Source organism: Bos indicus, unplaced genomic scaffold (assembly GCF_029378745.1).
Source record: "Bos indicus isolate NIAB-ARS_2022 breed Sahiwal x Tharparkar unplaced genomic scaffold, NIAB-ARS_B.indTharparkar_mat_pri_1.0 scaffold_66, whole genome shotgun sequence".
NCBI classification, from domain to species: Eukaryota; Metazoa; Chordata; class Mammalia; order Artiodactyla; family Bovidae; genus Bos; species Bos indicus.
Genome location: NW_027223728.1, coordinates 480,732 through 491,497, shown reverse-complemented (window position 1 = coordinate 491,497; position 10,766 = coordinate 480,732). Strand labels below are relative to the sequence as shown.

The 10,766-nt window shown below is 55.6% G+C and overlaps 1 long non-coding RNA gene across 8 annotated transcripts in view; it reads right to left on the bottom strand.

The window, feature by feature from the left end:
- Window positions 1-282: 282 nt before the first annotated feature.
- LOC139182037 (uncharacterized) overlaps window positions 283-10,766 on the bottom strand; it is a 437,603-nt gene continuing 427,119 nt past the window's right edge. For 4 of the 8 annotated variants that reach the window (XR_011565619.1, XR_011565618.1, XR_011565617.1 and 1 more), the window contains 6 exons: window positions 10,588-10,721; window positions 9,184-9,316; window positions 7,780-7,912; window positions 5,171-5,303; window positions 3,768-3,900; window positions 283-1,291 (listed from right to left, as the gene is read on the bottom strand). This is a non-coding gene — a long non-coding RNA (uncharacterized lncRNA). Of the gene's footprint in view, window positions 1,292-3,767; window positions 3,901-4,426; window positions 5,304-7,779; window positions 7,913-9,183; window positions 9,317-9,855; window positions 10,505-10,587; window positions 10,722-10,766 lie in introns of those variants that run through there. The other 4 variants (XR_011565621.1, XR_011565620.1, XR_011565624.1 and 1 more) reach the window with 4 other exon arrangements.

Genomic DNA, 10,766 nt, shown 5'->3' with positions numbered 1-10,766 from the left:
TGGACATGAGTTTGAGCAAGCCCCTGGAGTTGGTGATGGACACGGAAGCCCAGCGTCCTGCAGGCCACGGGGTCCCAAAGAGTCAGACACGACTGAGCCACTGAACTGAACTGAACATACAATCGTTTCTCCAGGTGTTTTGGTTACCCGAGTTTCTATCCTGTGCTAAACTAAGTGACGACAGTGTACTGAAGAGCTGGGTCATTTCCAAATAAATTAAAGTTCTGAAACATTCACGCCTTGAAAGGACCTCCCTTTTACACAGAAACAAGGGCGGACTGCTCCACGCAGTCCCATTTCCCTTACCTGTGGTCCGCCCCTTCCACCGCGCCCTAGGATGCCGATCCTTGGGGCCCCAGGAGCGCACGCCATGGTCGTTCCCAGCCGCCATGGCGACCCCTGAGAGGCTCACTGACCTCGCCGTCGTACCTTGAGAAACCGCACACTGGGGCCGCGCTCGAGAACAACCCCGAGACTCCCCCGTCATCGCGAGATGAGGGCCGTCGTCTCCTGCATGGCCTAGAGACCAATCTCGCGACCTCTCTCCAAACGCCTCAGGAGCCTTGAATCCGTTTAGTCCACCCAGTGAGCTCCAAGAGAAACCCGTCGCGACTCGAGAGCAGAGCGGGGTTCTTTGCTTCCACTCGAGATGGATGCCTGTCTCCCCGGGTGCGTCTGGAATGCAACCCCGAGATCCCTGTCGCCCCTGGAGAGGAACATTGGCTTCTGGACACAAGCCTAGATGAGGTCTATTGGCCCTGCAGTCACTCGAGAGCAATCCCCAGCTTTCCTTCGCAACTCGAATGGAAGATTGGACTTCCCTGGGCCAACACAAGAGGCATCCTGAATTCCCCGTCGTAACTCGAGAATCCCGCTGCAACTCGAGAAAATCCACGTGGTTCCCCCGTCATCGCAAGATGAAGCCCTTTCCCGCTACAGTGTCTCAGGAGAAGTCCCACGTTAGGTATTGGAGGTCGAAACGGTACTTGGCACCCTTGATGCGACCCACAAAGTGCCCCGACATCCCGGTCTCCCTCAAGAGGAACACCGAGGTTTTCCCGCACCACTTCCTCTGAGCCCCTTCTACCCTCCTGATCTGGACAGGAGGGTCGACTCCCCTGCTTTGTCTGGAAGGGGTTCCCGACCTTCCGGTCGCACCTCAGGATGAGGCCGGTCTCACGACGACATTCCAGACGTGGCCTCGTGGGTGGTTCCACGTTCCGAAGGACCCCGATTTCCCGGTCCCCTCTTGATAAGAACCCGATGCCCGGACACCTCTTCGAACTCCACCCTGTGAATGAAGTCAACACGAAGGGGCAGTGACTCGCCCGTGCATCGTCGGGAAAAGACCCCCAGGTTCCAAATACCGCTCGACAAGTGGCCTGTCTCCCCGGGAACACCTCGAGAGGCAAGCGGAGTTCCATGCCTCAACCCAAGACGAGGCCTGACTCTCCTGTCCCAAGTCTGCAGGGACCTTGCGATCGGAGTCTGAAGTCAGAGGAACCCTGAGGTTCCTGCCTCAACTGGAGATGAGGCCCTCTTCCAATGCACCAAACCCAGTGGAGTGCCGAGAGGCCCCTCCCACCTCCAGTTTCCCTGACTTCTCAGAGCCACCATGAGAAGCCCCCTGAGGTCACCTGCACAAGTCGAGGGACCCCAGGGTGTCCTGCCTCAACCCGAGAAAGACCTCGAGAGACCTTCTTCAACACGTCTCGAGGCCAGATTCCCCTACTGCCGTGAGCCGGCATATTGCATATTGAGTGCATATTGCATATTGCATATTGAGTGCAGCACTTTCCACAGCATCATCTTTCAGGATCTGGAATAGCTCCACTGGAATTCTATCACTGCTGGGAGCCAGTGAGGAACTCCGCCCATGACAAAGGTCATGAGGAAGGAGGCTCGGCATACGCAAAGGCAGGATCGAGCTTCAGGAGTCCCCCTGGAAATTCTCGAGCATATACCCCCAAAACCAGAGTCTGCCTACTTTCTGCTTGTGCTTTCACCTAAACCTCTGACTTTACGCGGGGCTCTCCCCCACTACCTCTCTCTGAAAAAAGAGTTAGCTTACAGTTCCAGTTAATAATTCCTGGGTGTGACAGTGTTTAACCTACAAACTCCTTTGGAAATCCTCTAGCCTGCCTGAATAGGTTTTTCCGGCCACATGTGATTGTTCAGAGCCTCCCAACTGTGAGAGGCAGGAGATGTTCTAAACTGTCTAAACACAGATTCTTTTGAGGAGTTACAAGATTGATTAGAAATTGTATTGGTGAATGGTTTTTCACTTGTTGGGCCATTGTTTGCTGCTAAGTTTCCATATCCCTTACCTGCTGTGTCCCTGGCAGTGTATTGATTAATATAATTGGTGTAAGTAGTAGCTTTAATGTTTGTAACCTGGGACCCTTGAGTTAATTCTTTTTCTTGTTATAGCCCACCACACCTTTGCTCTGTAGGAATGCAACTTTATCTAATGCTTTTTTGGAGGGTGGCTCCTGACCAACCACCTTTAGAGAAAAATAAGTTTTCTGAAGAAAAGGTCTTAAAATGTTAACAGGCCTCCGGGCCAGAAGATGATGCAAATCACCTAAGCTTTTGCATATGATAAGTTTGCAGGAAGAAAGCCTGGTTTGCTGCAAGACTCGACCCCTTCCCCCATTATCCTCTATGCATAACTTAAGGTATAAAAACTACTTTGAAAAATAAAGTGCGGGCCTTGTTCACCGAAACTTGGTCTCACCATGTCGTTCTTTCTCTTACCTTCTGGCTGAATTATTCAGCCTCTTTTCTCCACTGAATTTCCTCACTGAGCTATCCTCATTCTATTACTCTTTATATCCTTAATTAACATTTAATTAAGCAGTGGTTTCCTGATCTTCGCCTACGCCGTCTCTCCTTCGAATACCCTGGATCAGCCGGGGCTGGTCCCCGGCACCCTACCATGGCTCGAGAGCAATGAGGCGCTCGCCCTCGCCACTCGCATGGAGACCCGACTTCCCTGGCGCCCCACGAGAGGCTCACTGACCTCGCCGTCGTACCTCGTGAGAAAGCGCACACTGGGGCCGCCGCTCGAGAACAACCCCAAGACTCCCCCGTCATCGCGAGATGAGGGCCTTCGTCTCCTGCATGGCCTAGAGACCAATCTCGCGACCTCTCTCCAAACGCCTCAGGAGGCTTGACTCCCTTTAGTCCACCCAGTGAGCTCCAAGAGATACCCGTCGCGACTCGAGAGCAGAGCGGGGTTCTTTGCTTCCACTCGAGATGGATGCCTGTCTCCCCGGGTGTGTCTGGAATGCAACCCCGAGATCCCTGTCGCCCCTGGAGAGGAACACTGGCTTCTGGACACAAGCCTAGATGAGGTCTATTGGCCCTGCAGTCACTCGAGAGAAATCCCCAGCTTTCCTTCGCAACTCGAATGGAAGATTGGACTTCCCTGGGCCTACACAAGAGGCATCCTGAATTCCCCGTCGTAACTCGAGAATCCTGCTACACCTCGAGAAAAACCACGTGGTTCCCCCGTCATCGCAAGATGTAGCCCTGTGCCGCTACAGCGTCTCAGGAGAAGTCCCACTTTAGGAATTGGAGTTCGAAACGGTACTTGTCACCCTTGATGCGACCCACAAAGTGCCCCGACATCCCGGTCTCCCTCGAGAGGAACACCGAAGTTTTCCGGCAACACTTCCTCTGAGCCTCTTCTACCCTCCTGATCTGGACAGGAGGGTCGACTCCCCTGCTTTGTCTGGAAGGGGTTCCCGACCTTCCGGTCGCACCTCAGGATGAGGCCGGTCTCACGACGACATTCCAGACGTGGCCTCGTGGGTGGTTCCACGTTCCGAAGGACCCCGATTTCCCGGTGCCCTCTTGATAAGAACCCGATGCCCGGACACCTCTTCGAACTCCACCCTGTGAATGAAGTCAACACGAAGGGGCAGTGACTCGCCCGTGCATCGTCGGGAAAAGACCCCCAGGTTCCAAATACCGCTCGACAAGTGGCCTGTCTCCCCGGGAACACCTCGAGAAGCAAGCGGAGTTCCATGCCTCAACCCAAGACGAGGCCTGACTCTCCTGTCCCAAGTCTGCAGGGACCTTGCGATCGGAGTCTGAAGTCAGAGGAACCCTGAGGTTCCAGCCTCAACTGGAGATGAGGCCCTCTTCCAATGCACCAAACCCAGTGGAGTGCCGAGAGGCCCCTCCCACCTCCAGTTTCCCTGACTTCTCAGAGCCACCATGAGAAGCCCCCTGAGGTCACCTGCACAAGTCGAGGGACCCCAGGGTGTCCTGCCTCAACCCGAGAAAGACCTCGAGAGACCTTCTTCAACACGTCTCGAGGCCAGATTCCGCTACTATGACTTGAGAGTAAAGACGCGCTCCCCCTCGCCATTCGCATGGAGACCCGACTTCCTTGCCGCCCCACGAGAGGCTCACTGACCTCGCCGTCGTACCTCGCGAGAAACCGCACACTGGGGCCGCCGCTCGAGAACAACCCCGAGCCTCCCCCGTCATCGCGACTTGAGGGCCTTCGTCTCCTGTATGGCCTAGAGACCAGTCTCTCGACCTCTCTCCAAACGCCTCAGGAGGCTTGACTCCCTTTAGTCCACCCAGTGAGCTCCAAGAGATACCCGTCGCGACTCGAGAGCAGAGCGGGGTTCTTTGCTTCCACTCGAGATGGATGCCTGTCTCCCCGGGTGCGTCTGGAATGCAACCCCGAGATCCCTGTCGCCCCTGGAGAGGAACACTGGCTTCTGGACACAACCCTAGATGAGGTCTATTGGCCCTGCAGTCACTCGAGAGCAATCCCCAGGTTCCTTCGCAACTCGAATGGAAGATTGGACTTCCCTGGGCCAACACAAGAGGCATCCTGAATTCCCCGTCGTAACTCGAGAATCCCGCTGCAACTCGAGAAAATCCACGTGGTTCCCCCGTCATCGCAAGATGAAGCCCTTTCCCGCTACAGTGTCTCAGGAGAAGTCCCACGTTAGGTATTGGAGGTCGAAACGGTACTTGGCACCCTTGATGCGACCCACAAAGTGCCCCGACATCCCGGTCTCCCTCGAGAGGAACACCGAGGTTTTCCCGCACCACTTCCTCTGAGCCCCTTCTACCCTCCTGATCTGGACAGGAGGGTCGACTCCCCTGCTTTGTCTGGAAGGGGTTCCCGACCTTCCGGTCGCACCTCAGGATGAGGCCGGTCTCACGACGACATTCCAGACGTGGCCTCGTGGGTGGTTCCACGTTCCGAAGGACCCCGATTTCCCGGTCCCCTCTTGATAAGAACCCGATGCCCGGACACCTCTTCGAACTCCACCCTGTGAATGAAGTCAACACGAAGGGGCAGTGACTTGCCCGTGCATCGTCGGGAAAAGACCCCCAGGTTCCAAATACCGCTCGACAAGTGGCCTGTCTCCCCGGGAACACCTCGAGAGGCAAGCGGAGTTCCATGCCTCAACCCAAGACGAGGCCTGACTCTCCTGTCCCAAGTCTGCAGGGACCTTGCGATCGGAGTCTGAAGTCAGAGGAACCCTGAGGTTCCTGCCTCAACTGGAGATGAGGCCCTCTTCCAATGCACCAAACCCAGTGGAGTGCCGAGAGGCCCCTCCCACCTCCAGTTTCCCTGACTTCTCAGAGCCACCATGAGAAGCCCCCTGAGGTCACCTGCACAAGTCGAGGGACCCCAGGGTGTCCTGCCTCAACCCGAGAAAGACCTCGAGAGACCTTCTTCAACACGTCTCGAGGCCAGATTCCCCTACTGCCGTGAGCCGGCATATTGCATATTGAGTGCATATTGCATATTGCATATTGAGTGCAGCACTTTCCACAGCATCATCTTTCAGGATCTGGAATAGCTCCACTGGAATTCTATCACTGCTGGGAGCCAGTGAGGAACTCCGCCCATGACAAAGGTCATGAGGAAGGAGGCTCGGCATACGCAAAGGCGGGATCGAGCTTCAGGAGTCCCCCTGGAAATTCTCGAGCATATACCCCCAAAACCAGAGTCTGCCTACTTTCTGCTTGTGCTTTCACCTAAACCTCTGACTTTACGGGGGGCTCTCCCCCACTACCTCTCTCTGAAAAAAGAGTTAGCTTACAGTTCCAGTTAATAATTCCTGGGTGTGACAGTGTTTAACCTACAAACTCCTTTGGAAATCCTCTAGCCTGCCTGAATAGGTTTTTCCGGCCACATGTGATTGTTCAGAGCCTCCCAACTGTGAGAGGCAGGAGATGTTCTAAACTGTCTAAACACAGATTCTTTTGAGGAGTTACAAGATTGATTAGAAATTGTATTGGTGAATGGTTTTTCACTTGTTGGGCCATTGTTTGCTGCTAAGTTTCCATATCCCTTACCTGCTGTGTCCCTGGCAGTGTATTGATTAATATAATTGGTGTAAGTAGTAGCTTTAATGTTTGTAACCTGGGACCCTTGAGTTAATTCTTTTTCTTGTTATAGCCCACCACACCTTTGCTCTGTAGGAATGCAACTTTATCTAATGCTTTTTTGGAGGGTGGCTCCTGACCAACCACCTTTAGAGAAAAATAAGTTTTCTGAAGAAAAGGTCTTAAAATGTTAACAGGCCTCCGGGCCAGAAGATGATGCAAATCACCTAAGCTTTTGCATATGATAAGTTTGCAGGAAGAAAGCCTGGTTTGCTGCAAGACTCGACCCCTTCCCCCATTATCCTCTATGCATAACTTAAGGTATAAAAACTACTTTGAAAAATAAAGTGCGGGCCTTGTTCACCGAAACTTGGTCTCACCATGTCGTTCTTTCTCTTACCTTCTGGCTGAATTATTCAGCCTCTTTTCTCCACTGAATTTCCTCACTGAGCTATCCTCATTCTATTACTCTTTATATCCTTAATTAACATTTAATTAAGCAGTGGTTTCCTGATCTTCGCCTACGCCGTCTCTCCTTCGAATACCCTGGATCAGCCGGGGCTGGTCCCCGGCACCCTACCATGGCTCGAGAGCAATGACGCGCTCGCCCTCGCCACTCGCATGGAGACCCGACTTCCCTGGCGCCCCACGAGAGGCTCACTGACCTCGCCGTCGTACCTCGTGAGAAAGCGCACACTGGGGCCGCCGCTCGAGAACAACCCCAAGACTCCCCCGTCATCGCGAGATGAGGGCCTTCGTCTCCTGCATGGCCTAGAGACCAATCTCGCGACCTCTCTCCAAACGCCTCAGGAGGCTTGACTCCCTTTAGTCCACCCAGTGAGCTCCAAGAGATACCCGTCGCGACTCGAGAGCAGAGCGGGGTTCTTTGCTTCCACTCGAGATGGATGCCTGTCTCCCCGGGTGTGTCTGGAATGCAACCCCGAGATCCCTGTCGCCCCTGGAGAGGAACACTGGCTTCTGGACACAAGCCTAGATGAGGTCTATTGGCCCTGCAGTCACTCGAGAGAAATCCCCAGCTTTCCTTCGCAACTCGAATGGAAGATTGGACTTCCCTGGGCCAACACAAGAGGCATCCTGAATTCCCCGTCGTAACTCGAGAATCCTGCTACACCTCGAGAAAAACCACGTGGTTCCCCCGTCACCGCAAGATGTAGCCCTGTGCCGCTACAGCGTCTCAGGAGAAGTCCCACTTTAGGAATTGGAGTTCGAAACGGTACTTGTCACCCTTGATGCGACCCACAAAGTGCCCCGACATCCCGGTCTCCCTCGAGAGGAACACCGAAGTTTTCCGGCAACACTTCCTCTGAGCCTCTTCTTCCCTCCTGATCTGGACAGGAGGGTCGACTCCCCTGCTTTGTCTGGAAGGGGTTCCCGACCTTCCGGTCGCACCTCAGGATGAGGCCGGTCTCACGACGACATTCCAGACGTGGCCTCGTGGGTGGTTCCACATTCCGAAGGACCCCGATTTCCCGGTGCCCTCTTGATAAGAACCCGATGCCCGGACACCTCTTCGAACTCCACCCTGTGAATGAAGTCAACACGAAGGGGCAGTGACTCGCCCGTGCATCGTCGGGAAAAGACCCCCAGGTTCCAAATACCGCTCGACAAGTGGCCTGTCTCCCCGGGAACACCTCGAGAGGCAAGCGGAGTTCCATGCCTCAACCCAAGACGAGGCCTGACTCTCCTGTCCCAAGTCTGCAGGGACCTTGCGATCGGAGTCTGAAGTCAGAGGAACCCTGAGGTTCCTGCCTCAACTGGTGATGAGGCCCTCTTCCAATGCACCAAACCCAGTGGAGTGCCGAGAGGCCCCTCCCACCTCCAGTTTCCCTGACTTCTCAGAGCCACCATGAGAAGCCCCCTGAGGTCACCTGCACAAGTCGAGGGACCCCAGGGTGTCCTGCCTCAACCCGAGAAAGACCTCGAGAGACCTTCTTCAACACGTCTCGAGGCCAGATTCCCCTACTATGACTTGAGAGTAAAGACGCGCTCCCCCTCGCCATTCTCATGGAGACCCGACTTCCTTGCCGCCCCACGAGAGGCTCACTGACCTCGCCGTCGTACCTCGTGAGAAACCGCACACTGGGGCCGCCGCTCGAGAACAACCCCGAGCCTCCCCCGTCATCGCGACTTGAGGGCCTTCGTCTCCTGTATGGCCTAGAGACCAGTCTCTCGACCTCTCTCCAAACGCCTCAGGAGGCTTGACTCCCTTTAGTCCACCCAGTGAGCTCCAAGAGATACCCGTCGCGACTCAAGAGCAGAGCGGGGTTCTTTGCTTCCACTCGAGATGGATGCCTGTCTCCCCGGGTGCGTCTGGAATGCAACCCCGAGATCCCTGTCGCCCCTGGAGAGGAACACTGGCTTCTGGACACAAGCCTAGATGAGGTCTATTGGCCCTGCAGTCACTCGAGAGCAATCCCCAGCTTTCCTTCGCAACTCGAATGGAAGATTGGACTTCCCTGGGCCAACACAAGAGGCATCCTGAATTCCCCGTCGTAACTCGAGAATCCCGCTGCAACTCGAGAAAATCCACGTGGTTCCCCCGTCATCGCAAGATGAAGCCCTTTCCCGCTACAGTGTCTCAGGAGAAGTCCCACGTTAGGTATTGGAGGTCGAAACGGTACTTGGCACCCTTGATGCGACCCACAAAGTGCCCCGACATCCCGGTCTCCCTCAAGAGGAACACCGAGGTTTTCCCGCACCACTTCCTCTGAGCCCCTTCTACCCTCCTGATCTGGACAGGAGGGTCGACTCCCCTGCTTTGTCTGGAAGGGGTTCCCGACCTTCCGGTCGCACCTCAGGATGAGGCCGGTCTCACGACGACATTCCAGACGTGGCCTCGTGGGTGGTTCCACGTTCCGAAGGACCCCGATTTCCCGGTGCCCTCTTGATAAGAACCCGATGCCCGGACACCTCTTCGAACTCCACCCTCTGAATGAAGTCAACACGAAGGGGCAGTGACTTGCCCGTGCATCGTCGGGAAAAGACCCCCAGGTTCCAAATACCGCTCGACAAGTGGCCTGTCTCCCCGGGAACACCTCGAGAGGCAAGCGGAGTTCCATGCCTCAACCCAAGACGAGGCCTGACTCTCCTGTCCCAAGTCTGCAGGGACCTTGCGATCGGAGTCTGAAGTCAGAGGAACCCTGAGGTTCCTGCCTCAACTGGAGATGAGGCCCTCTTCCAATGCACCAAACCCAGTGGAGTGCCGAGAGGCCCCTCCCACCTCCAGTTTCCCTGACTTCTCAGAGCCACCATGAGAAGCCCCCTGAGGTCACCTGCACAAGTCGAGGGACCCCAGGGTGTCCTGCCTCAACCCGAGAAAGACCTCGAGAGACCTTCTTCAACACGTCTCGAGGCCAGATTCCCCTACTATGACTTGAGAGTAAAGACGCGCTCCCCCTCGCCATTCTCATGGAGACCCGACTTCCTTGCCGCCCCACGAGAGGCTCACTGACCTCGCCGTCGTACCTCGTGAGAAACCGCACACTGGGGCCGCCGCTCGAGAACAACCCCGAGCCTCCCCCGTCATCGCGACTTGAGGGCCTTCGTCTCCTGTATGGCCTAGAGACCAGTCTCTCGACCTCTCTCCAAACGCCTCAGGAGGCTTGACTCCCTTTAGTCCACCCAGTGAGCTCCAAGAGATACCCGTCGCGACTCAAGAGCAGAGCGGGGTTCTTTGCTTCCACTCGAGATGGATGCCTGTCTCCCCGGGTGCGTCTGGAATGCAACCCCGAGATCCCTGTCGCCCCTGGAGAGGAACAGTGGCTTCTGGACACAACCCTAGATGAGGTCTATTGGCCCTGCAGTCACTCGAGAGCAATCCCCAGCTTTCCTTCGCAACTCGAATGGAAGATTGGACTTCCCTGGGCCAACACAAGAGGCATCCTGAATTCCCCGTCGTAACTCGAGAATCCCGCTGCAACTCGAGAAAATCCACGTGGTTCCCCCGTCATCGCAAGATGAAGCCCTTTCCCGCTACAGTGTCTCAGGAGAAGTCCCACGTTAGGTATTGGAGGTCGAAACGGTACTTGGCACCCTTGATGCGACCCACAAAGTGCCCCGACATCCCGGTCTCCCTCAAGAGGAACACCGAGGTTTTCCCGCACCACTTCCTCTGAGCCCCTTCTACCCTCCTGATCTGGACAGGAGGGTCGACTCCCCTGCTTTGTCTGGAAGGGGTTCCCGACCTTCCGGTCGCACCTCAGGATGAGGCCGGTCTCACGACGACATTCCAGACGTGGCCTCGTGGGTGGTTCCACGTTCCGAAGGACCCCGATTTCCCGGTGCCCCTCTTGATAAGAACCCGATGCCCGGACACCTCTTCGAACTCCACCCTCTGAATGAAGTCAACACGAAGGGGCAGTGACTTGCCCGTGCAT